Raw genomic sequence first — 25,874 nt, 5'->3', positions numbered from 1 at the left:
ATACTTTGATGAATGTCACATTCTGTTGTGTCTTTGTTGTCACAGAACCTTTGTGTTGTTAACACACCTGTTCTACCTCTAGCAGTCAGTCTTAGCAGTCCGAGATCTGCAATAACTCACCTGGTTGTTTTTGCTCTGGTTTGTATTCAGTCAAGTTCAGTCACTCATGTTACCGACAGAAATTGATCACTTCAATAAAACATGTTTTCGCCTGCAGAAACTATTGCATCACTGATCCTGCAGCAACATCCACACCTCAGTAACTCCAGCTGATATGCATCAGTGATCTGAGGAGCACAAGCAGGCAGGACGTCAAAGTTGCTAACAATGACAAAGTAGCATTTCTCTGGATGACGTCCTGCAGGTGCTGTGGACAAGCTTTTCTAACTCTACTGGATGTGTAACTTGTTCTATCCAGCACCACTTGGCTGCGTCTTCACCTTCTCTATGATCATTAGATAATTAGGTGAAGCATTGCATCTTCATATATATTCCAAATTACTTTAATTTGAGGAAAAGCCCAATCTAGGGTTGGCAGGGAAATTACTACGGGTTTTCTTTCAGTGGGGGGGTGCTTTTCAAGTGTGTCTGTAGCAAGAAGGAAGGTGGACGGCACATCCAAGTTCCTTAAAGACTGTGTCAAGCAAAGTCTCTTAAAGGTCCAGTGTGTAAGATTTAGGTGAATTGGTAGAAACGGAATATAAAAAAATCTTAGTGATGTTTTCACTAGTGTCTAAACATCTAAATTGTACAAACTGTTGTTTTCTTTAACCAAGAATAGGCCCTTTTATTAAAATACTTTATATTTACGACGGGAGCAGGTACTTATGGAGGCCGCCATGTTTTTTACAGTCGTCTAAACTGGACAAACTAAACACCATTTGAGTTTTTATGGCAACTGAAGGTTGGCACAGGTTCTCTGTCATGTTTGGAAGAGGAGGGTGAGGTGAGAGGTATTCAGCTGCAACATGAAACTTCACCACTAGATGTCACTAAATACTAAACGCCGAACCTTTAACATGCTATTCATGTCAGTAAGTGATTATTGGAAACATGTGAAAAGAATGGGAACTATGTAGTACTGAATTGTGAGGTTAGACTGTTTTACAGCCTTCCTTGGTTCCTGAGCTTTAGGAGAGTCTGAGAAGGTGGCCGCACAACGTCATCCTACATTTTATTGGTCGACATGCATGACGAAGTGTGGCCCTCATTAGCATAGCCCGCCCCCAAAACTATATAGGAGCTAGAGCACCGTAACACCAACGGGTCTCTTTCTGCTGCGTGTAGCAGGTTGTCTGCTGTTCACACAGGCAGCGTGACTGCTGCTGTTCTGCAGCGGAGCTCCTTCGTGAGGGGAGCCGACATGAAAACCAAGCCGATCGAATATGACCATGACAGAGCTAGCGCCACACGCTACGGAAGCACACATGTAGCTGATGGTCTCAAGTACGTCAGGAAGCTGTGAACAGACGAAGCTGCCATTAAACACAACACTGACGATTATTTTTAATGATACAAGTGTACACCGGGAGCCTTTAGCTTAGTTGTACTCTGTGCAGTGTTTTGTTTTTTTCGACAGCACCTGAAGGCAGCACCTGACCCGGCAGCTGCGGAAGCCACGCTCAGTTGTGTGAGAGCAGATTTTGAACCCTATTTGTATATACTTGGGGATGTTTTTAATCAATCAAACTTGCTTGGGTGGTTGATAACACATGGCTCTGTGGTGTGAGAAGCTAAAAATTAAAGAAAATGTTACACAGCCGCACAGAGCTATGAGATGATTCTGTAAACAACATTGTTGAAGTGATTTTTTTTTCTTTTTCTGATACCTGAAACCTGCTTGTTGCTGTTAAGGAATTTGTGTCGATTGAGCTGCCTTGCATGGTGCAGACATCCATGTCTGTGTTTGTAATTCCCATGTAAAAAAAGCATGGTATTGAAACAGTGCAACTCACCCTCACTGTCTATGTCAATATGCTTGTTGCTTCAAGGATGTTGTGCCCCCTCTGTGCTAAGAATCTATCTCTTCCCCTGCCTCCCCCATGATACCTGTTATAAACCTGCTATAATGGGTTACAATCATGTCTTCACTCCCTCCTGTGCTGAGCTCAGTGCTGAGATATCCACCCAAAACACTATACCAGCCACAGAGGAGAAGAACATGAAAGCATTCATGACCACATATATATATATATATAGTCACATGCTGTATGTTAACACGTTTAATAGAAGTGAAAGCTTTTAAATCATTTAAAAAAGATCAATAATCATACAACAAAAAACAAACATGATGTGGACTTACTTGCTTATTTTCTTAGTGTGTGTGTGTATGTGTGTGTGTGTGTGTGTGTGTGTGTGTGTGTGTGTGTGTGTGTGTGTGTGTGACAGATGTTCAATCAAGTACAACTCTTCTGCAGTTTGTCACAGGGTGAAACCATCCCACTGCTATCTTGAGTTATCCTGCTGGAGAGCACTCATTCTTGGGTCTTTTAAAAAGTTCTATTTAATAAAAAACTATTTTATAAAACTGTTTAAATAGTCCTGCCCTGGAGTCTCCAGAATCCAGTGGCCCTCAGAGAGCCTCTTTCCCTCCTGTATGCTTAAGCTGGCCCGGGCCAGGTCCCAGAGTTAATGTGTGTGTGTGTTTAAAGAGTCCAGGTTAGGGGAGGAATAGTCTTAAAATAAAGGCTCCAAACAGCGTTGATTACACAAACATCCTGAGGGCACAGCCAGTATATTTCTCTTAAAATGCAGTGGTTCATTTTATTATAATTTAAAACTGAACAAAAACTCTGTCTACACCTCCACCTCTGTGAAGCTGTTGGAGATCATTTAGTCTACAGTAAAAGCCAGACGTTCCACCATCAGAGAGAATATTGAGATTAATTCAGCTGCCCCTTGTGTGTCGGAGATTCTACGCGTAACAGTGACAGTCTAATGGGTCATGTAAAAATGTTATGATTACACACACACACGTGCATAATAGTTGTATTTAAGTGTGTGTGTGTGTGTGTGTGTACTTGCAGTACAGTTTCAGCCAACCTGATTTCTACTGATGAGCACTCAGAGAGAGGAATGAACAGACACCACAGATGGTGTTGACTAACTCTGCTGCTGATGATAGTGTGTACTTCTGTGTGTGTGTGTGTGTGTGTGTACAGTACACTCACAAGCCCTGCTCTACAGTGATACTGTGTTTTTTAACTCACAGTAAACAGGACAAAGATGAAGCAGCAGGTCCACTGAGGTCTACAGTTGCAGGAAAGTATGGAGTTGTATGAATTTGTAAAGTTTCATGTTTACCGAACCTGAGTAGACCAGTTTGAATGAAGTGGGTTCATTTCTCCTTAATAAAAAACAGCTTGTGCCCTGTCCATATGTCATTGTAATTTTTTTCCTTGGATTATTATACATGTGGTCAATCAACATTAGGGATTAAAAAATAGTTGAATGGATTTAGTCTGCCTCTCCTTGGGTTATGTAGGCCCACAGTATCTTCACCTCTAGGATGATTCATGCCTCTACAGATTAATTGATCCCACACAAAAATTATTCTATTCAGAAATAATAGAAATGACGTACATGGTCATACTATTGATTACTGTATGAGTAACTGGGTAAGTCAATTCTGGGGAAGTGGATAATGTGTTCAGAGATGGTGCATTCTGAGAAAACCTGCTGCAGGTTTCTCCGGCGCAGCCAGTTGAGAGCGTGAACATCTGAGACGCCTGCTGGGCAGCCTGGTAGACTCCCCACTGGCTCCCCACTCACTTGAATGGGATAAAATAATTTAAACATACAGATCCTCTAGACTTTTCAAATGTCACTGGACCAAAAATAGTCAATTTAAGGGCTTTGTGACGCTCAAAAAATATATTCACTCCACAGGTGTTCTTTTCAATGATAGTGTATGAGGAAAATGGGCTTGGTTGAACTCACTGACCCACACACACACACACACAGGGACCGGGACACTCAAAGGGCACACAGACACAAGACAGAATATTTTGAAATTGGTTTTAACTAGAGCAGTGCAGATTCTAAACCTGCTTGTTTGGGATGGCCTGTTTACTTTCCCTGTAATAATGCTCTGGAGCCTACTTCTGAATTATACATTTTCATAATTAAGTCCTACCAAAACATTTCTTCTATATATTGTCACTTTTGTTTATGTGCTGGACGTTGTGTGCAGACTTTTTTGGAAACAGTCTATGGTGCAGAGGGACGGTAGAAAACCTTGTGTTCATCCTACCTGGTTTATCTGCAATGGAGATTTTATATAGTCAATGTTTTTCCTAAAATGAAACTGAATTTGCTTTATTATTGTTCATGTGTGTGTCTTGTATAATTTTGAATGATTAACTTATTTACTTTACTTGACTTTTCAGGGGTCTGTTGAGCAATGAACACAATCTTCAAATCCAAGTTCACAACTTTTTCCAAATAAAACCTCTGTAATTCAATTGGATAAAAAGCATCACAGCAACAAAAGCAACTTTGTGCTTTTACTTTGTGCACACATTGCCAAATTGGGAGTGGTGTTGTTGCATTACCCACAACCCCCATGAATGTCTGTGCCAGTCAGGATATGGCTGATATATTATGAAAACCATGATTCTGACCCGGTGTTGGTTCATGAATAACGACCCCTGGTCACACCAAAAATAAAGGCTCAGTTGAAAACAATCTGAAAAATGGGGAAGTGTGGCCACATGTTAGTGCAGTGGGCATCCAGCTGCATATGCAATTGTAGCAGGGTAAGAAAGGGAAATTAAATGATGCAAATGCATATTATCAGCACATTTACAAAAGGCTGTGATGCTCAGTTTGCCAACTCCCTCTCTTTCTTTCCTTTAATGTCCCCCTGAACTCTTCCTCCAGCACCTTTAGGTCAAACTACAACCTCAAAACAAACATTCAAATCCAACGATGAAATGTGTTCTCATCAATTTAGCTTGTGCTTTCATGGAGAGCACGAACAGCAGCAACATTTAAATGGAGATAAAAACCATGAAACATTCATTTCCTATCAAGTGCAACACAGTCCACAGACATTTGATCTGATCTGCACCGTACATGTGTTCGATGGAGACGAGGCTCTGTCAGACGCCGTGGGAGAGACGGAGAGAGAAATGAAGAATTCATTTCCGAAGCACCAAATCATTAGCAGCAGGCTGTTGGTCATGAATTAATAAATACAAAAATATCTTGCTGTTTGAATTCAATTATAAACTACGCCAATAGTGCATCCTAAATAGCTAGACCTTCACATTAATAGATAATTTAATATTTCTGCATGATTTAATCAAGAGTATTTTGTCAGGTCTAGAGTTGATAGATTAGCAGAGGAAAATCTCTCAACCTTTATTTACACATGGGAGGAAAAAGCAGGTCAGCTCATGAAAATGTGTTAAATGTTGAATGGACTGAATCTGAGTCTTTGTTTTTTGGGGGGTTGCGGTTTCTTTTATTTTATGACTTTTCAGATGAAACATACTTGAACATTGTACTTTATTTCACGTTACTGATGTTCAAATGAAAGGTTTCCCAATATTAGCTTTTTAATGCTATTTCTATATGTAAGGTTAGGATGCAGATGGTGTGCAATTATTTAGCATACATGACTATATTAAATCTCAGTCTGCACAAATGTGCGGAAGAATCATTTTGCATCCATTCCCACGTAATGATATTATGGATGATGATTAATAAAGTCTCAGTAATTCATAAAACAGCTGGACATGAAGAAACTGTGCTTCTGTTAAGGACTATTATATTATTTAGCGGCAGATTAAACCATATTCAGAGGCAGCAGCAGGACGTGTGAGACTGAGTCGGAATAAACTAGTGTGTGTTCAATTTAATAAAGGAACTGCTGTGTGTGACTCACTGATGTGCTTTTAATTGATTCTGTACAAACCCTGGACACACACACATACACAGGGACACACACATAAATACACAGTACTTCACAGTAGAATGCTTTAATTATTGGTTTAGGTCTTTTTTTGGAAAACAATTACAGTAACATTTCTAGACTACCATTCAATACCAATACCATTATCCTTCACTCAGGGGAAAATGATCAGAGGTTTTTGCTCTCTCTGGCTGAAACCTGGTGATAATTAGATTATCTGTTTCCTTCAAGACACAGCAGGAGGCTGTTTCAGGGCAGATTCACTGACTGTAAAAGTTAATGTACATATCTCTCTTGTCTTGACACCTTAAGGTCTACCTTTGCGCAAGAAATGTCGAAAGAAGTTGAGGCTTCTTGCCTCCGGAGTTTTCTGACGGTCAACACCACGGTTGTCTCAAGCCTTTTGAACCAGCAACACAGGTGACCAGTGCCGAGACAGCTGGGGGCTAAACCGTGTCTGAGGAGCGTGGTGGGCCCAAGCCGTTCAAATAGCTGGCACAGGTTGCTGTCTCAGCCAGCACTTCAAAGGATACGTGTGGACCAGCTAAGGAGCAGCAGAGGATGGGGGACATGTCCAAATGGTAGATGATGTGATGGTTTATGGGTTAAGGTTAAGCATAGATTTGAAAATTAGTGCAGCTTTCAAGATTCCCACTCCCACAGTAAATTTGATATTAAAACCAGGTTTTTTAATCAAAGTCCAGTCATATAATTTGGTTCAAAGCTAAACAATAAAACACATTTAATTGTGCAGCATATGTTTAAGCTCATCAGTTTCTGATAAGGAAAAGCTAATTCTGACATAGATTGAGAAAACAGTAGATATAGAGACCAAGTGAACATGATCATCCTGAGTTTGAACTGCATGAAAGTAATGTGAGTGTGTGTGGTTGTGCATTGGCGTTTGTCAGTGTTCGTTTATGGGGGTTTGGTTAGCTCAGTTAGAATGCCAACTAAATAAGGCTCAATAAAACTGCTTGGCAAGAGCACATTTACCTGCGCCGCTCTGCTTTGATAAATGCCACGGCTAGCTGCAGAAAATTGGCTGCAAAGGACAGGGTGACTAATTCCCATGTTGCAGGGCCTTTCTACGTCCGTGCATGTGTGTGTGTGTGTGTGTGTGTGTGTGTGTGTGTGTGTGTGTGTGTGTGTGTGTGTGTGTGTGTGTGTGTGTGTGCATGAAGGACTTACAGGTTGTTTGAATGAAAATGAGAACTGTTCAATAATACATAAGGCTGTCTGCAGAACACTATTACCAATGAATATGTTTTATGAAAGCAGCTGTAAATGGTGGCAGCGTGGATATTTCCACGCCGCCATATATTTTACACATTTGACAAATTGCAGACAGGAGTCGATATTGCATTTGGGTTTCACACTTGGTTGCCTAATGTATTCCCTCAATTCTGAAAACACTCAGAGGGGCAAAGAGAAAACATTAAACATGTTTTCTTCTTCATTATATTACATTATTCTGCTGGTTTGTAATCTATGACATTATGCGTTTCCTTACATCAGGATATGAATAGTAAGTCTTCTCAGCTTGGTTGTTAACCTGACACATTTGTGTTCCATTAATCCACATAAAACCCTATCTGCTGTATTAAACCCGAGTTTGTCGTTTTACTACAAGTTCTTTTGAGTTCATTCACAATGCCATTGTCATATTTTTTTATGACCAGAGCACTATGTGTTAGTGTAACTCTGTTTTCTGGTTAAACATCACCCTAAGACAGCACTGGGGTCCCAGTGAATATGGTACAATTCATCTGTGACAGCTGAAAACATGCTTTTCTGACTGTTTTACCATCTGTGGTGGTTTAAACACACAATGTCAACATCACTCACGACACATGAAAACAGACTAATCCAGTTGTCATTCCCAAACTTAGCCTGTGTCAACCTGACATTCTTACATCTACTGTACCTGTGCTTTCACTGATCATTCAGAAACTGGATTCATTTAGTTGTTCACTAAGACCTTTGTGATGGGTATGCTACATAAGACCCAGATGGAAGGCACGAGCAGGATTACCCTCAGGTTTGAAGAGTTGTCCCATACAGATTGACTAAACATGGGGATAAGAGTAGGGCCAGTGTTAAATTTAGCAACATGAAGTTCTACAATGTAAAGACTAGGCCCAACAGACATCTAACCTATATACATTGTGAATCGTACACAGCCTTGGGCTAAGGTTAGCCCTGGGTTAGCAATGTGTGTGTGTGTATGTGTGTGAAGGCTAAGATTGTTGGAGCTTTTCACTGGTAGAGCCTGAAAAAGTTTGGTTCTAATCATTCCGGAACATTTGCTGTTCTGCTTCAGCTGAGTTTCCGGAGCAGGGCCACTCAGGCCAAAATAACCCATTACATTATACCCCACTCTTAACTATAAGAAGAGCAAAGACGGAAGAGAAGAAGAAGAGCAGGCCTTACTTTGCCTTCATGCTGATAAAAGTTTTAAGTTGTATACTGAAACCTTTACTGGTATAATGTTTTAGTAACTTATAGTATATCTTAGAATCCTTTTACAATGACTAGATTAAACAAATGAGTTGAACTGTTTCTTGACTCTATGCATGTCTCCCATTCCTCTTGAACTTGTAAATTATGGTTGATGAACTCATTTCCTGCTGTGTTAGGGCCAATGCCTGGGTTTGTTTAAATGTGTAGCTTAATGTTGAAACTTGTTAATGCAGTAACTTTACTTGTAATGAATAGGAAACCTTTTTAGCCCTGGTTGAATTTCATTCTTCTATTTTATTCAGTCTTTTGTAAAGTACTATGGATATTCACGGTCCCCAGAGGATGATTCCTTATATTTTAGATAATGTTTATGGCTGAATTTTGCAAGCATATAAATAGAATGGGTTTATTTGCATTTTGTTAACTTTAGTGGCTTCTGAATGCTCCCAACAGGAAAATAAAAAAAATGTGGACACCAATCCAGGATCAAAATGTGAACTTTTTACACAACAATAATCCAACAGGAAGATTGTTATCAACTTTGTTCAGCACATTATTACTCACAGGAGTCTCCTTTGGTCTTACTGACATATTTCTCGTGAAGATATTCTATTTTAGCTTCCTTGCAAAGGTAACACATGCTCAAATCATTAACATTCAATATTTTTTTTTCAATTCAGGTTACACACTGTCAGAAACCGACCACAGGCTCTTAATTGCTTAAGTAATGATGTTAATGTGCTTATGTCTGCTTGTAGTGGCTCAACCTTGAGTGTTAAATAGCTTTGGCTGGATGAAGTTGCACAGACTCAAGGTTGCAGGCACCAGAGTTTATCCTTGAACAATAGTCTGGTCTGAGAGAACATTCATCAATGTCTGCAGCTTCTTCCTGTGTTTTCTCCTTCATCACAACCCATCTCTCTTTATTTATTTATGTATACATTTATACATTCAAGTCATTTCGTGTAATTTTCCAGGTTGCTTTTAGGTGTATTAAAAAAAACTATCCAATTGTTCTTCGACTAGACCCAACTCAAATCTTAATTTAAACTTCTTATAAAGATGTACATGGTTTAATTAAACATAGTGTATAAGACCCTGAAGAACCTTTTCAATTTCAGTTTAATACACGTGCTTCTTTTAAACACACTTGGTCCTGTTTCTATACTTAATAGTGGCATGGCATATATTGTAAATTGCCTGCATTGTGACGAAATGTAAAATGTCAAGTGTAGCCTCACATTTGATTTGCAGAAATTTGGTGGAACATGTCACCTTTCCCCCTCAATGATGTGCTTCCGATACTTGACTGAGGGACTTGATGTGAGTTGGCTACTGACAGCAGTGGAGATGAGGGAGACGCTGTGTAGAGAGGAGGAATTTAAATACAAAATCATTGGTCACATTTTGAAATGATAAAGGCATTGGGCCTCTACTTAGATAAAGTCTAATTCAAACATGTTTTCTTGTCCAGTGCAAACCTTTTTAATCGGGTCATTTGCTTTGTGAACTTTAGTGAATCTTAACATGTTGTTTGCTCATGCTACTGGGACCTGGTAAAACACTTCATTGTTCCATTTTTTTTAAGAGATTCTGACCCGTGTAGCTTAGCAACCAAATCCTCATGCACTGTATTCCCCCTATCTTGTTGCCAGTTCATCTTGCCAGTTTCCCTATGTGATGTTTAGTGTTTTCAGTAAATGTACACTTATTTGTTACTTGACCCCTCCCACAGTCGTTGTGATTATGTCATCTCTATTTTATTCTGACTAATGCGGTCCGAATGAAACGATTGGTTGTTACAGTTTTGCGAGGGCCACAGACACCAATTTCTTTTTTCTTTTTCATTTCAGATGACTTTATCTTTGACGGCTGTCAGGACATGAAGAGGATTTCAATATATAAGATAACAGTGTTCCAGAAACAAATTACCAACCCTACCTTTAACAATACTAGGTTAGGTGTTGGTTCGGCACTGTTACCACTACTACCACAGAGCTTCATGGACTAAGTGATCAGATTTGTGTCTGCAAGTCACCCACTGCACCTATGATCTTGCTCAGTTATTACAGTTATCATCATTATATTCTCTCTCTCTCTCACCCTATACCAACCAGGCAGATGGTCGCCCACCCTGAGCCTTGTTCCTCTCAAAGTTCCTGTCACTGTTGTCAAGTGCATTTCTCATGGTGGGAATTGTCGGGTCTCCGTAATATAAAGTGTGCAATCTATAAGTCAACTGACATATATGTTGTTATGATCTGATGCTAAATAAAATGGGCTTGACTGATCATCAGTGAGTGAGTGTATGACATGAAGATAGCTTCTCCACTTGTTGGCTTCTCTTTTTAAACGACAGACAGTGTTTGTTACTCATGCCATCTGCAGTGCACTGATGTCACCTAACAACATTTTAAAGAGTTGCAGCTCAGTTTTATTTATGTTTTTCCTAACAGTCATCTGCTGGAAACTGAAGTCACCAATCAGAAGACTTCAAACACTTTGTGATCTCATCAGCTCTTTTTCTCTCTCTCTCTTTCTCTGCTGCCGCGGGTTTCAGCCGCCACACCTCGAAAAGCCCTCAGCTGTTGGTGCTCAGCGTGTTCGGCGTGTAGGGCATAGCCAAGCAGCCATGTTGGTCACACATGGCTGTGTTTGCTTGATGGGGGTTTACTGCCTCGAAAATGCCAAGTAACGTGTCAAAGCTAACCTTTTCGGTAGATGCATGTGTGTGTATGTGTTTCTCAGCAGCCTCCTGCAAAACAACAAGCTTTCTTTACAGCTTCCCCTGGGGAATCGAAGTCACACAGAGAGTAACAAAGGCTGCTTTAGTTTCTGACAGTGAACTCTGGTCTACAAGAACATGTTTTTTTGTGCCTTTCATTAGAAATGTGTACTTAAACTGTTATTTATCTTCAGAAAATGGAGGCTCTTGAAGACTTTTTCTATGTTGCAGATTTTCATTTTTAATATGTGGCCAAGACTCATCCTTTTATCTTTGAATTATCTTTTAAAATGTTTTTTGATTTGAGTAGTGACAATCGAGGCCAGTATGACAAACACATTCACAAATGAATCGAAGTGAAAACTGAATGCAGACATTAAGAAAGGTCAGGAGGAGCCTCTGTGACAAACACACTCACATACACACACACATACACACACACATACACACACATACACACGCTGTGAAGAATTTTGTCATTTATTCTTGTATATGCTCTCAAGGCTGTTTGAGTGTTTTTGCACTGGCAGCGGATGTGGAAATGCCAGAGAGGATTTGTTTGAAGCTCAGGTGAAAGAGTTGCTCTCATCTATGGATTCTCCTTGAGAAATATTTTCTGTATATCTCTGTTTGTGTTGTCCTTGAAGGGTGTATTGTATGCAAGAGCAGAGTAGAGGGCGAACACACACCAACACAGTACCCCTCCTCTCACAATGTCAGATAGTGTGAACATTGGTTTACATAGGTGTTTACGAAGAGTCTTTCTGAGTGAGACCAAAGTTAGACATTGTTTTGCTTGGTATAACTTGTGTCATCTCTCCCTATCACAGTATCTTCATTTGAGCACAGGACAGCCATTACAAAAACCACGTCAATACTGGCATCAACAAAGGTTTTGACTTGTGAGAGTCAGAGGATTTATTGTGCAACCAATGAACGATTATCATTGCTCGATTTTTTGTTTTATTATTCCAGTAATTCCTTGTCATCTGTAGATTAGCGCTGACATTGTGTATCTAAAGATTGAACCAGGCTTCTAGCCTTCACTGGCTTTTGTGAGCAGTTTCCATAAAGAGTGTAGAAAATAGCGAAATAGAGTAACAATTCAATTGTATGCTAGTTTTGTTTTGTTATGTTCATTTTTCATTGAAATACAGAAACAGAAATCTAGGGGTTCCTTTTTCCAGTCCGATTTTTCTCTGGATCTTTCCTGCTCCAGCAGCTGTGTAAATGTAGCTGCCTCTGACCTCTGACCTCTGTACAGAAGAAATGTGTGGACATAAAAAATAGACAGTTTCCCAATAAAGATCAATAAAGAACCAGGTAACTCATCTTTTATTTGACCTTGACTGGAATTACTACAGAGATTGTGCCAGTTGTGATCCTAAGGAACATAATCATCGCTAGTACAAAGCACATGGTCTTTTTTCTAAGCATGAGCTTGGGCATGAGGCCATGGAGAGGAAGAAATGTTTTTAAAATAATAATCATCCTCTGTATTGAGAATGAAGCAGGGCCGCTCCTGTTAGAGATGAGAGTCTCAATGAGGTGGACTTGTTTCTCATTACTTCATGACTATGACTTTTCTACATGTTTGTTGTTTCCAGGTTTCCAACAGTAATTTATTTGTCTTTTACTTTTTATTGCACCGACAGTAAAAAGCATATAGTTATCACCAAACTGGCATTATCTCCATTCCCGCTGTGTGTATGTGTGTGAAGGTAAACAGAAGCAGAACGAAACAAGGCTTGATATTATTAATATGAACAATTACACATGGAGGAATTAGAACGAGCCATTTAATCGAACCCTGCCTGAAATAAAGGCCTGTGTCATTCTGCATTTGAACTTAATAAAGTAGCCAGCTGGGCTTCAATGAGTAGTCAGTGTTTTGGCATGCAGCAGGCATTTCAAAGAAAGCAAAAATGGGGTAAATGGGAAAAGAGAAAGAAAAAGAGAGAGGAGAAATGTAACAGGCAGAATAGACAGGAGGAAGACAAGGGAGGGGAAGAGAGCCAAGTGGGAGTGGAAAGAGAAAAACAAGAGCAAAAATTGGAACAAACTGAGTAATAGAGAAGTGCTTTACAAGAGCAACTGGATTCCTGGAAGAGGGGTTACCTCTCATCTCAGAGGCATCTTCAGTTCTTACTGACTAGTGGGTATTTAACCTCTGGTGGGGTCATTAACACGGTAAGAGCTGTTGTCTTATACAGCACTTACAACAAACATGACCTGGATGACTGAGAATCTTCACAGACAAAGAGTGAAGAAAAGAAATAGGATGAAAGTGAAAACTCATGTGAACATCTTGAAGAAAACAATGCACTTAAATGGAACATCTGTATATAGTTCAGTTAAAATCAAGAGAGGGAAAATTAAGGAGAGATGCAATATAGTGAGTAACTAAAAACAAAATAAGAGACACCAGGAAATTCATTTCAATTCAATTTCATATGTACAGCTCCAAATACCAACATACATTATCTCAAGACAATTAACATAGTGAAGTCGAGACCTTACAATATAGAGCAACTCAACAGTCCCCACATTGAGTGATGGATACATGATAAATATATAAGTAATAATGATAAATAAGAGATAAGGAAAATAAAATGTTCCAGGTACATGGGTGTGTTATATGACTGTCTAAGCATATAGTTAGGTGTATTGTATATGGTGGGGTTTTGGGGTATTATTATTATTTTTATTTGTATTATTAGCCAGATATTATTCTGTTCCAGGAATGGTTTGGAAAGGTTCAGGAGGGGTCAGTCTGCAGGTTTGAGCGGCCAAGCTGGGTGTGGGGAAAATGCTTAACTTGAATAGCCAGAAGATTTGGTAACTGGAGCTGATTGTTGCTACCCAAAAGCTTCTCTTCTAAGCCATGATGGAACATGTGGTCAACATGACATGCATCCATTAATGAGATTGGTTGTAATTAATCGGTTTGCTATACTATTCTTCTTTTTTCTCACTCTGGGTTCAGAATAGTAGAAACATGCAGACTAATATCTGCTCACACCTACAGGAAATAGTCAACATAAATCCACAACTGAAGGAGCTGGGAATTGACTTCATTGTCCCCGGTACGGCTGCAACAGTCAATGAAACTACTGATCAATCAGATTACTGGAAAGCCAGAGTCACCGATCTACAGGATCTCTCTGGCTTTTAAAACAGCCGCTAACAAAGAGAGGGAGCATTTTTAAAATTAAAAATTAATAAAACCATAGGCTAATAAATATTATCCCCACATTTTGTTGTAATATGTTTTTACTGTTATTCTATCAGTGCAATTCTGAACAACATGAGGAGACAGTCTGGCAATAAACTGAACTGAATAAATTAAAGCCTATGATATCTTTTGTAAGAAAAAAAGATCCACACTATTTCGCATGATTTTAAAATGAACAATTCAGATTGACCTCATCAGACTAATTCTCTCCTCTTTATCTTTCTGCCATGGCTGCGGAAAGTCTGATATTACTTAATAAGCTTCTGTTCATAATAAGTTGTTCATTATCAGACAAAGAGACAAAAATAATCACTCAATGAATAACTTCAAATATCCTGTACTAATTTACAGTTATTCAGAATGGTCCCATTCTGAAATGTCACTGTAATTGAATGTTCCTGCAGCTATCAGTGTTTCCTCTCATCATAGTAATGGTTCTGGCATTGTTGCTTATAACTAACAACAACATCTCTTCATCATGAACGTGTGTAGCTGTAAAATCTGCGGTGAAACAGTTGATAACCAGGACCGTCATCAGGACGGCTGAATCCAGATGATGAACAAGGTATCCTGAATGTCTTGACATTACTTCATGGTTCAGACCTCAGGGTACTCTCACCTCCATCTTAAAAAAGTGATACACATGCATAAATTGTACGAGGCCTTCTTTGAATTCTGATGCTGGGCTTGCTGGTGACAGTATGATGGAAGGTGGGTGGGGGGGGGCAGTAAATCCTCTCTAAGCGCTCATAACCAAGCAACACTGTCACATCAGATGAGTGAGGGAAACCCTCGTTACTCTGCCTGTCAGCTTCTTTAATGAGCTTCAGCCTGTGTGTCTGTGTCTCTGTGTGTGTGTGTGTGTGTGTGTGTGTGTGTGTGTGTGTGTGTGTGTGTGTGTGTGTGTGTGTGTGTGTGTGTGTGTGTGTGTGCGTGTGTGTGGATTAGTGTCACAGCCTGCTTGTGTCTCAGCATCTGTGGATGTATTGTCTATGATGCTTCACCCAAACCATTATCACTAAGGGAAAGGGAAGTGAAGGGGCCATTTGAGCTCATTAAACATCTGTGCTGCTACAATAGGTTATGTTAATGTTCTGTACTACCTGAACCACAGCTCACACACCACATGTCACCAGCGTAGCCTCTACTGTAGTTGCAGCTGAGCACCTGTTCACAGCAACTACAGACATGATACAGACATCAGTCAGACTCTATTTCAACTTCCTTTGATACACAACATGGGTCAAAAGTGACCTGACCTAGATTTTAATTTCTATATCTTTGCAGTAAATTAATTTCATCATTCAGAATTTCAGGAATTCCTCACTTGTTTTTTTGAACATCACCAATCCTTATTTTAAAGGGGACATAGCATGCCCATTTTACCACAAGTTGATATGGTTCCTTGGGGTCTTAATGAAATGTCTGTAACATACTTTTGTCAAAATACCACAAGGATCATTTCAAACAGCACCCTTTTTACCCTGTATAAAACAGCCCTCCACAGAGTGACCTGTTTTGAGTGCCTGTTCCTTTAAATGCGAATGAGCCAGCTCCCCCCTCCCCCCTCTCCCCATGATTTTAAACGATATAAATTACATATTTTATATGATATAAATTATCAAATATGCATCCCATACTTTGTATTCCCTTCTGTTGTCCTGGAGTTTTAATTTTCCCAATCACATAATTAAATGTCCCCCTCTGCCCATCCACTACAAGCACACAAGCAGACAGACAGAGAGAGAAGGTGGGGGGGGGGCTATGAAGACCATCATTTACCTCCGAACCCCGACATTCAACGGGTACAACAACAAGCGGAGAAAGCAGAATCGTGGGCTGACCTTATATATACAGTCTATGGGGCTGACCAGCGGAGAAATGCTCGTCCCGTGTGAACAGCCAGGCGGCTGCGCGCTGGAGAACGGCGCTGCGCTGCCTCGCTGCGGCGCTTCCGCGTCCGGTGTTAACCCAGCGTAACGAGTGGGGGGGCTCTGTGTGTTTGTGCTAGTGTTACAGTAGTGCTGAACACTGCGGAAGTCCTCCACACTGTTGGCTGTGTGGCGCTGACACAAATTCCAGCTCACGCACGGGAGAGCGAGCGGTCGCTCCCGAGCAGCTGCTGCAGCCTCCCAGTCCCAACGATCCAGACAAATGCCACATGTGAGTGAATCGCGGGCTGACCAGCGGAGAAATGCTCGTCCCGTGTGAACAGCCAGGCGGCTGCGTGCGCTGGAGGCGCTGCGCTGCCTCGCAGCCTCGCTGCCTCCGGTGTAAACCGGGCGTAATGAGTGTGGGGGACGGGGGGGGATGAGGTGGGGGGTGGGCCAAGACCATGTAGGGAGACTTCCAGTGCCTTGTTACGACACAAAACCCAGGAAGCTCAATCGAGTCGCTCAAGCATGACGTTTCTGACTTAGAGGAACTATAACAAAGCGCGAGTGTTTTTCCCAGAGTTTTGGGTTGGTAGACATGCCAGATACCCACATTAACCTGTAGAAGCACTAACAAAGTGGAATTTGCATGCTATGTCCCCTTTAAGTTTCCCTTTCTTACTTTTTGAAAAATTATCATTGACTGTACTACCCTTACAATGTCAAAAATGACCCGTATTCATTTCCTATGTTATTTCATGCATGGCTGAGTGTTTCTTTGCTATATCTTTGAAATAAATGTGTTTTATTATTTAATATTCCAGGCGTTCATAAAATATCTTGTTTTTAATTACCACAATTCATTAATTATGTATTTCCAGAGGGGTATGCATGGCTTGTGTATCGAAGTGTTAAGCAATAACATGGGTATTTATGATACAGAACAGTACAAAGTAGTTGAAAATAAAAACACTTTGGAGGATCAATGCGTATACCCCAGTCAGGCAATGCACATTTTTTACTGTATATTGTAATAATGCCATTTAATAATGACGTCAGCAAGATGTCTTTCGTGCCATTTATAAAACGAAATAAGCTGTAGATTGTGTCTCCAATATTATTGGTTGTGAAAAAAAATGCATCACTACAAAACTTTTGACTTTATAGTGACGTCATGACATAATTCCTACCATATGATCAAAAGGATTTTTAGACCCCTCTAGGCTTAAGGTCAAGTCTATATAGGATTCAAAGATAACTGGAAAATATCTTTTATTGATCCTCACCATTGATCAATCATCTGGAGATACCCTCTTAAGTAAAATAATAAGTTTGGTGAGAATTTGACCAGGTCTTGCTTAATTATTTTGTTCAAATGGAGGTGCCCCCTGTTATAATTTGAGCTTGATTTTCTCACAAAAGTCTCGATGAACATTGTTATTTTAACATCCAGCTGACACTATGCAGATGAAAGTTGATCTGCGCTTATAAAAATGTTGATACACTCATCTGAGTCATTTTCAGTTTTTTTACCGTGAACTGTGCCGTGAGCTTAATGAGCAGCAGCATGGTGCAGCGAAGCCTTGCCAACTGTTTTCGCCCTGGCTTTCATCCCTGTGGCACAGGTGTAGTGCTGCCAGAGTTCATCACTGCAACGACGAGCCGTCATTTTTATTTCCTCAAAGGGAGGAAATAGAATATTCACAGTTTGCATAAACTGGCGGAAATTTACGCACATTTTTATCAATTGCAGGAATATCAATCGTCACTACAGTGTATGTCGTACAAGAAAGCCAATTAAGATAAATGTTGAAAGCCTTGTAGCAGCACCATGAATTGTACGTAGGTAATGGAGTAGGAAATATTAAAAGGCAGCAAAAAGTGATTCCATTCATCATTCACTCTTTTGACATTTCTTTATTTGTGATGCCTTTTAAAGAAACTGTACAAAACCAGTATGTTCGCTCCTGCTAGCTTAGCCTTGTTCTTTTAGCCTATGAGATAACAAGTCAATAAAAACATTCAAAAAACAAATGTGTTTGTTTGCCTATGTTGCTTAATGCCACACAAATAACCGCTACATCAATGGTATATTGTAATAGGCTACTACTGAGATAGATGTTTGGCTGCCTGCTTCACAATATTGTCAACATGGTGAAAATAATCGAAAAGTAAGTCCAACTTTTCTTTATGTGATCAGTCATAGTTGACTAATGCATGTAAACCTGCCACGGTGGTTACATCACCTTTCAAACGAGCTACAACTCATGCATGCACAAAGTCTGTTCTTAATATTTTGCACAGAGATTTGTTTATCACACTTCCGTGTTTCCGTATTCTGAATGAATAAATAAATAGATAAATAAATAACTTGTTTCCTTCTGCACCACATCCACCCACCAAAAACACATCAGGATTTGAATCTTGTTATTCACAGCGGCTCATCTGGGCCTAATTCTGTGTCAATGCATTTCTCAAGTAGATTGTTATGGCCTTCATCCGGTGTAGAAAGAAACAATATGGCTGAGGAGGATGGTTGTAAAGTACTAAATGTGCTTGGCCATGATGGTCACAGCCTCTAGCATCTCTACCTTTAGACATAGGATAATATCTAAATGAGCCACTGGTCACCTGGCCATCATTTTGTTTGCATGTAATTTACCCACTTAAATGTGTTCTGTGCCATGGTGAATGAATATTAATCCCCAAAAGTGTGAGAAAAGGCATGTGCCCTCTATTGGCACATTGATTTGAGAGATTTTAGGAAGTTTAGGGATGCCAGTGAGAACAATCATTAAAAACATTTTCCACCAGCTTGGTTTGATTTAGGACATTTGGGTCTGAGCCAGTGAAAAGAAAAATAAATACAGCTCATACACGAGCGCTAGGGGCTGGCACACTTTCCACCAAGTGTGCAGTTTCCAGTTATATGCACAGGTGCAGGCAGGAAAAAGCAAAAGCTCAAGAAAACATTACCACACTAACAAAGACTGCACTTGAAAAAAAAAAAATCAAAACAAAAAAGACACTACTGTTTTATAATCTACTCAAGTCAAGGATTGCCAGTGAATACTGAAACAAACTTCCCTCGGATAACAGGTGGATTTGTGAAATCTTACAAAATCCCACTCTACTGACACGTGTTGTTGACTCTGAGAGGAGCTGGTGACAGATGAGAGCAGGTGATTCTGACTTGAGCTAAATGCTCATCTAATCCAAACAGATCGGAGTGAGTCGCGAGACACGAGCACAAATGGGAGGCTCACAAATTAATTCCAAAAAGATGTCACATTGAGTAGCAGTGTGTATGAACTGATTGGCCAAGATCAAACACAAGCTGGAGAGAAACTCTGTGCTTGTTTCATTTTATATTTCTATTCAAGAATGTGCAATGATATTTCTAATTCTTTGCTTTGATCATCACCTTTGGTTCATCTGACTATTTGACAAAAGAAATGCCAAAGTGCTGGGTAATGATGTAATAGCTACATAATAGGGATGTAAATGAATACAAAAACTTGTCCTCACTCTAACCCTTCAATTATTAACAGACATTAGCGAGTTAAAGGGGAATTCCTTTATTATTCAAACCGGGCCTTATGTTCAGAAATGTGGGTGTGCAAATGAAAGGTATATAGAAACACTTTTTGAAGTCCAGTAGATTGCCTCCCCCGGCAGCTCATGGCATGGCGGCAATGGCTACAATTGAATCTTCCTCATGAAATGTTCACTAAAAATAAAAAAAATTCGTATATGAAAGGCTCAGATTCTTTTTCTGGGTCTTTGCTAAGAGTCTGGTAACATTACACAAGTCCCACTTGCAGCTCAGTTTCCACAGCTACTTGTTTGTTATTCAGGCCGACAGAACCAACAGTGTAACAACTGTACAGTGCACGCCACTATTGATTAACAACTTTTACCCTGTGGGACCGGGAGCAAGGTATTGTTTTCCTCCCTCTGTGTGTGTGTGTGTGTGTGTGTGTGTGTGTGTGTGTGTGTGTGTGTGTGTGTGTGTGTGTGTGTGTGTGTGTGTATGCAAAAATATCCCAACAAAACCTGGACAGGTTATCACCAAACTTGGTGGGAATGATGTACAGACACGACCAGTGTTAAGCTGAGGTCTGTCTGCTGAGAACTGTATGCTCATCATGTACATGTATACAGTGAAAGCAGTACCTTTCAAGTTTAGGCTGTATCCTGCCTGTTTTGGGGAATTTTATGGATATTGTAACCTTTGATGGAGCTAGGATTTCTCCTGATTCTGCCAATAGCCAGCTTGACTGCTAGAGACAGGTCAATGTTTTTTATGAAAAACAAGTTTTGGTCATAAAGGGTTTGATATTTAAACATTCACTACGGTTCGTTCTCACTGGGAAGGTGAGGGCCGGAATTTAATGAAGCTTTTTTTTCAAATTTCTACATAGATATTGGACCGACTCCCACTGCATGCAAAAATGATATTTCAATTTATGTTTTAATTAGGCTATGTAAAATGGCCCTGTGAGTTATGGTGGCATATGTCTTTTTTCAATTTTATTTCAGTTTTCATCAGCGTTTTCATCTTTTGCCACAGAGACTTCATGCTTTATTTATGCCTTGATGAAAATTATGTTTTAAACTTTGCAACATAGTCTCCAAATTCTGGCTCTATTCCCATTACATACAAATCCTCCAACCTCAGCCTCGGTTTTTTTCATTTTTTAATTATGTGATGACCCATTGAAATTCGCACAGACACACACAATTGAGTGTGTGTGTGTGTGTGTGTGTGTGTGTGTGTGTGTGTGTGTGTTCAGGAAGCAGAGGAGGCGACAACCTTGCTCTAAATTGAAGAACATATCCTCCACTTCCTGAAAGCAAGGAGTTCCACAGCAGAACAAAACGCTCAACGGCAAACATCTTCAATTCGACTCAATAATTCATTTGTCTGTGAGGTACTTCTGAGGCGAGGGCTCCTTTGAAGTGGTGGAGGCACAGATGGCCCAACAGGAGCAGCACACACACACACACACACACACACACACACACACACACACACACACACACACAGAGTCACATTCATAAGCAATCACATAGATATTCCGTGACATGCAGCCTCTCTCACACACACACGCACATTCAAATTGGACACGCACCATACACTCCAAACACACAAAAATAAATATTGTAATGGTTCATTTCTACTGTAAACACATCCATAAATCATAACAAATCTGCTACAATATTTTAGTATGTATTATTTTTGTATGTGCATTGCAAAGGACAGAGGACCTGAAGGCAAGAAACAAAAAATTTGAATAATTGTAATTGTTATTATTATTATTAAAGCCTCAATATATATGCTCATGTGATTTCACGTACTTAAGTAAATCTTAATTAAATTAATGCTTTTATTTTCACTCAGTACTCTTGAAACCGAACCATGATATGTTGCACTAAAGATTGAAATGTCAGAAGCCTGTTCTAATTGTACAGAAAGTGTCACAATGCAAAAAATCTGTTGTATCCACAAGTTTGAATGATTTCAGTGAAAAGGTCGGTGTCTTGGCAACTGGAGCTTCACTGTGTTCCAGCTGCTAATATCTGAGAAGTCGTCACAGACCCGAGTTGTCGTCAAACCTTTGTTTTCTGGTCCAGCTGTATGGCTTGTGAATGAAGATGAAAAGGTCGATTCTCTGATCTATTCAAATATAATCTAATTCTCCTTTGAGTTTGAGCTCCAATCAAATGCAATGGATACGATTTGTAAAAGAGGTGTGAGTCACTTATGTAGTATGTCCTTGAGACAATTCAACAATGGATGTCAAATTAATTGTCCTTGAAAAGTATTTACGATCCTCTAAAATATAAACAATTTTACTTTAACAAACAATGCAAAAGTGTCCAAATGTAAATGGACATTTTGACAGACAGCAGCTGAAATACAACCAGTGGAAGCAATAACCTTTCAGGAGATGAGCACAACACTTTGATGTGAACTTTGTGACTATGTCTAACCCAGGATACATTGTCTTCAAAGACTGTAAAATGTCAGATGTCCAACTTAGGCCAAGGGTTGTCCTTCGAAGGAACCAGGATGGAGTAGGAAGAGAGGAGGTGTTGTCCACGGTGTAATTGTGGTTAGAGCTTTGAAGGAACCTGTTCTGTCCTGTGCTGTGCAGTCAGAATTTGTAAAGTTTAGAAAAAACTTTGCAGTCTACACAGCGGTTAATGTGGTTAAGTTTTTTAATTATTGAACCATTTAGTGTACTAATGCAGGTCAAGGTTTGTGTCACTTGTGCTAATTTGCTACACTGATTTTATCTTGATCAGAAAACCCTGATTTCCTGCTCCTTTGACTCCTGTCTTGTCTCTGAAGACAGCTACATGAACGCTGTATAGAGAAAAGCATTATATCATCTCTTTTTCTTGTGGTATCAAGTGTCATTTCTTAATTAAAGTATCATATTGAAGTCTACAATTTTAGTGTCATGAAAACGCTCTCTCTCTCTCTCTCTCTCTCTCTCTCTCTCTCTCTCTCTCTCTATATATATATATATATATATATATATATATATCCATCCAATACATGAACACAGGTGAAAAAGCCTTCATAGCCAAATGTTTACTCTTGTAAATTCTTAATAGTGTACTTTAACCTGTTTGCTCTTATAGTCCTGTATAGTGCATTAAACACACACACACACAAATGCACACCATCTGTTTGTGTTTGTGCCATTTCTGTGTCCTTCGTGTGTGCTGCTTCTGAATGCTAGTGTTGTCAGTCGCAGTTAGCCTTGTCTGCGCCTCCACATTTGCCCCTCCTGTGCCCTGCTCTGCCTCCTCTGCTCCCCCCCGTCCCTCTAGTGACTGGTGGGTTACTCAGAGTTGATGTCCCCTATATGTGTCAACAGACATAGTAAATACAAACTATGTCTGTTGACACATATAGGGGAAATCTATCCATCCATCCATCACTCCGTCCGTCCTCTGATTATACAGTAAATATATTTCACCTCATCAGGCACTCACAATTTCTCACTACTACTTCCCTCCTGCCTACTCCATCTTTCTCCTCTTTTTCCAATGATCTTATGGATATTCGTACATTTCATTAACAGTTCATTATAATCTTGTCTAGTAGGTTGAGGGTTCTAGTTACTTTACTCTAGTTAGTTCACACACTCAACATTGTTCTCTCCTCAGGTCGTATTTCTCAAAGAGTTGAACTCTTTAGCCTCAGTGAGACTCGTCTTTGTACGACCACAAAGCCATTACTTTCAAGGTCTTGCTTCCACCTCATGCTTTAATAGTATCAACTTCCTCTAAACTGAGTCAGCCATCAACTTTCATGAGGCCTCCTTAACTACTTTTTTTTTTTTATATATATATATAATTTAAAAACTGTGATCTTATAATTTAAAACAGTGCTGGATTCTGTAGCTTCTGCTAAAGTCAACAGAAACTGTATAAGCCAAAAAGAGGGCCAAATCAAAACAGACAAAATAATGCCTCTCCACTATTTGTAACCTGTGTTTATCCCTTCTTACGAATAAAATCAGCCATATTAGATGTTGGATTTGTCCTTTACCTAAAAAACATTTGTACATTACAAGCCAATGATGAAGGGAATGTCTCTTGATTTAGAGCGGAAGGCTGGTGTGGAGAAACAAGATATGAAAGGGCACCAGAATATAAAGCCTCTGTGCCTCAGCACAGAGATCATTTGAGTACTGGATGGGTATTGGCAGGTCCAGAAAGGACAGGATCAACTTCTGTGAACCAGGAAGAGATGTCAGTAGGACTGCAGAGTTGTAGCAAGGATCCACTGGTTGGGAGTCAGAAACAGGTGTCTGCTATTGCAGGACAGAAAAAAAAATGTCCAGGACCCTTGAAGCTGGAGCAGATCAGACATCTTGCGATGGTTGTCTGAGGAACAGCTCAGCTGAGTCTGAGTCTTGCAACAGGAGCCATGATGTCCCCATCTTCCCCGTTCTGTCTGGTGCTCCATGGAATCCCCAGAAAACGGCCAGGTGAGTTTCTCTGAAAATGAATCCTCATTCTTCCATGTCAGAGTCAGATAGACTGTCAGACAACATGTAAGCAGGGTGAGGGCTAGTACACTGGGTGACTAATCAGTGGATAGCAGGCCAATGGCTAGCTATCTGATCAGCTGGCTGGAGGCTAGCACGGTGTTGGCTAGCCAACTGTAAATCATTTGAAACCATGATGATTCAATGAAATTAGCAAGCTTACAATGCTAAATGGCAGAACGAATTGAGGACTGAAACTGTCTGACTTGATCATACTCTCTGAATTGTTAATTACAACTATTATTTGATGTGATGGTTGAATAGCATGGACTGAACAAATATAACACCAGTGTTCTATGACTAGGATGGAAAGATGAACCATGGGGCACACAATAGGTGAGGGCAGCAGTTTCAGGCATATTGGGACTGAAAAGCTCTTTTCTGAAAGATAGGAGGCAAAATAGTCAAGAACATGCCAGACTTTAACCCAGACTTTGATGCTGTGATCTAACAGCACCAGGACAGAGCATTTACCTGAATCAGATGGCCTCATAATATCATTGAAGACCTTGAGAGGAATTGTTTTGGTGGAATGCCCCTGATGAAAGCCAATCCAGAATGTACAGGATTGTGTACATACAGTAGACAGTAAACTGTTTGGTATCCACTTTCTCTAAGTTTTGGGATAAAAGGCAGCTTCGATAATGAGATGCTTTATGATTCAGCTAAAGTGTCTGTATTCACGAATCAGCCTTCGTTTAGTGTATTTTGCTTGAAGTACAGTACATTTATTTTAAAGTACTGCTTTGTCTCTTTACTTTTTGAGGTTTTTCTTAAATTTCTTGAAGTTGTTGATTACTCGTACAAAATTGAGTGTTGCAGAAGAGCTGAAGATCTGCCATATGAAGTTTTTTTAGTTTTTTTTTTTACCTGTGACATGATCTGAGGCTTGCAGAATCACTATCATCATTTAAATCCCCATTAAAACATATCTGAAAAGCTCAGAGATGGAATGGATAACCAGCCCCAGCATCAAAGTTGGCTGATGATGCATCTGTGGTCTGCACAGCAGTTAACCTAAAATAATAATGTGCTAGACTGAAGCCAGTGAGAAATGAGGGATAAATTGTGAGGAAATCAAAGCAAGATGATACATGAATATGAATAAAAGGTTAATGTAACAGCTTCTTCAACTAAAACTGCTAGAACTAGAAAAAATGTAATGCTAGTACTTAATTATTAGACAAAAAATGTTATCCGTTCACTGATGCTCGTGTAGGAGTGGATCTGAAGGAATGCTGGGATGCACAGAATGTTTGGGCATGCAGGGATGGGCAGTATTTATGATACATGTATTTTAAATATGTTTTTGAAGTACTAAATAGTATTTTGTAATTTGTATTTGGTAGGTTTGATGAAAATTTATTCATATTTTGTATAAAAATACCCTACGTGTATGTGATTACTTCTTAAATATGAAAATCGATGCATGCAGCCTCTGATTGGTGTCTACTCAGTAATTTGCCCAGGCTTGGTGACATCAGAACATTAAGGGTTCCGAAAATTGATGATCCAGCATAAAGCGAGACCCAAAGAAGAAGCACAGTTGGTTACCAGCTCTCCATTGATTTTTAGCATGGGACAGAGG

The sequence above is a fragment of the Hippoglossus stenolepis genome, chromosome 7 (genome assembly GCF_022539355.2).
Source record: "Hippoglossus stenolepis isolate QCI-W04-F060 chromosome 7, HSTE1.2, whole genome shotgun sequence".
In the NCBI taxonomy this organism is placed as follows: Eukaryota; Metazoa; Chordata; class Actinopteri; order Pleuronectiformes; family Pleuronectidae; genus Hippoglossus; species Hippoglossus stenolepis.
The sequence above is the reverse complement of the archived record's forward strand: the minus strand, read 5'-3'. Positions refer to the sequence as shown.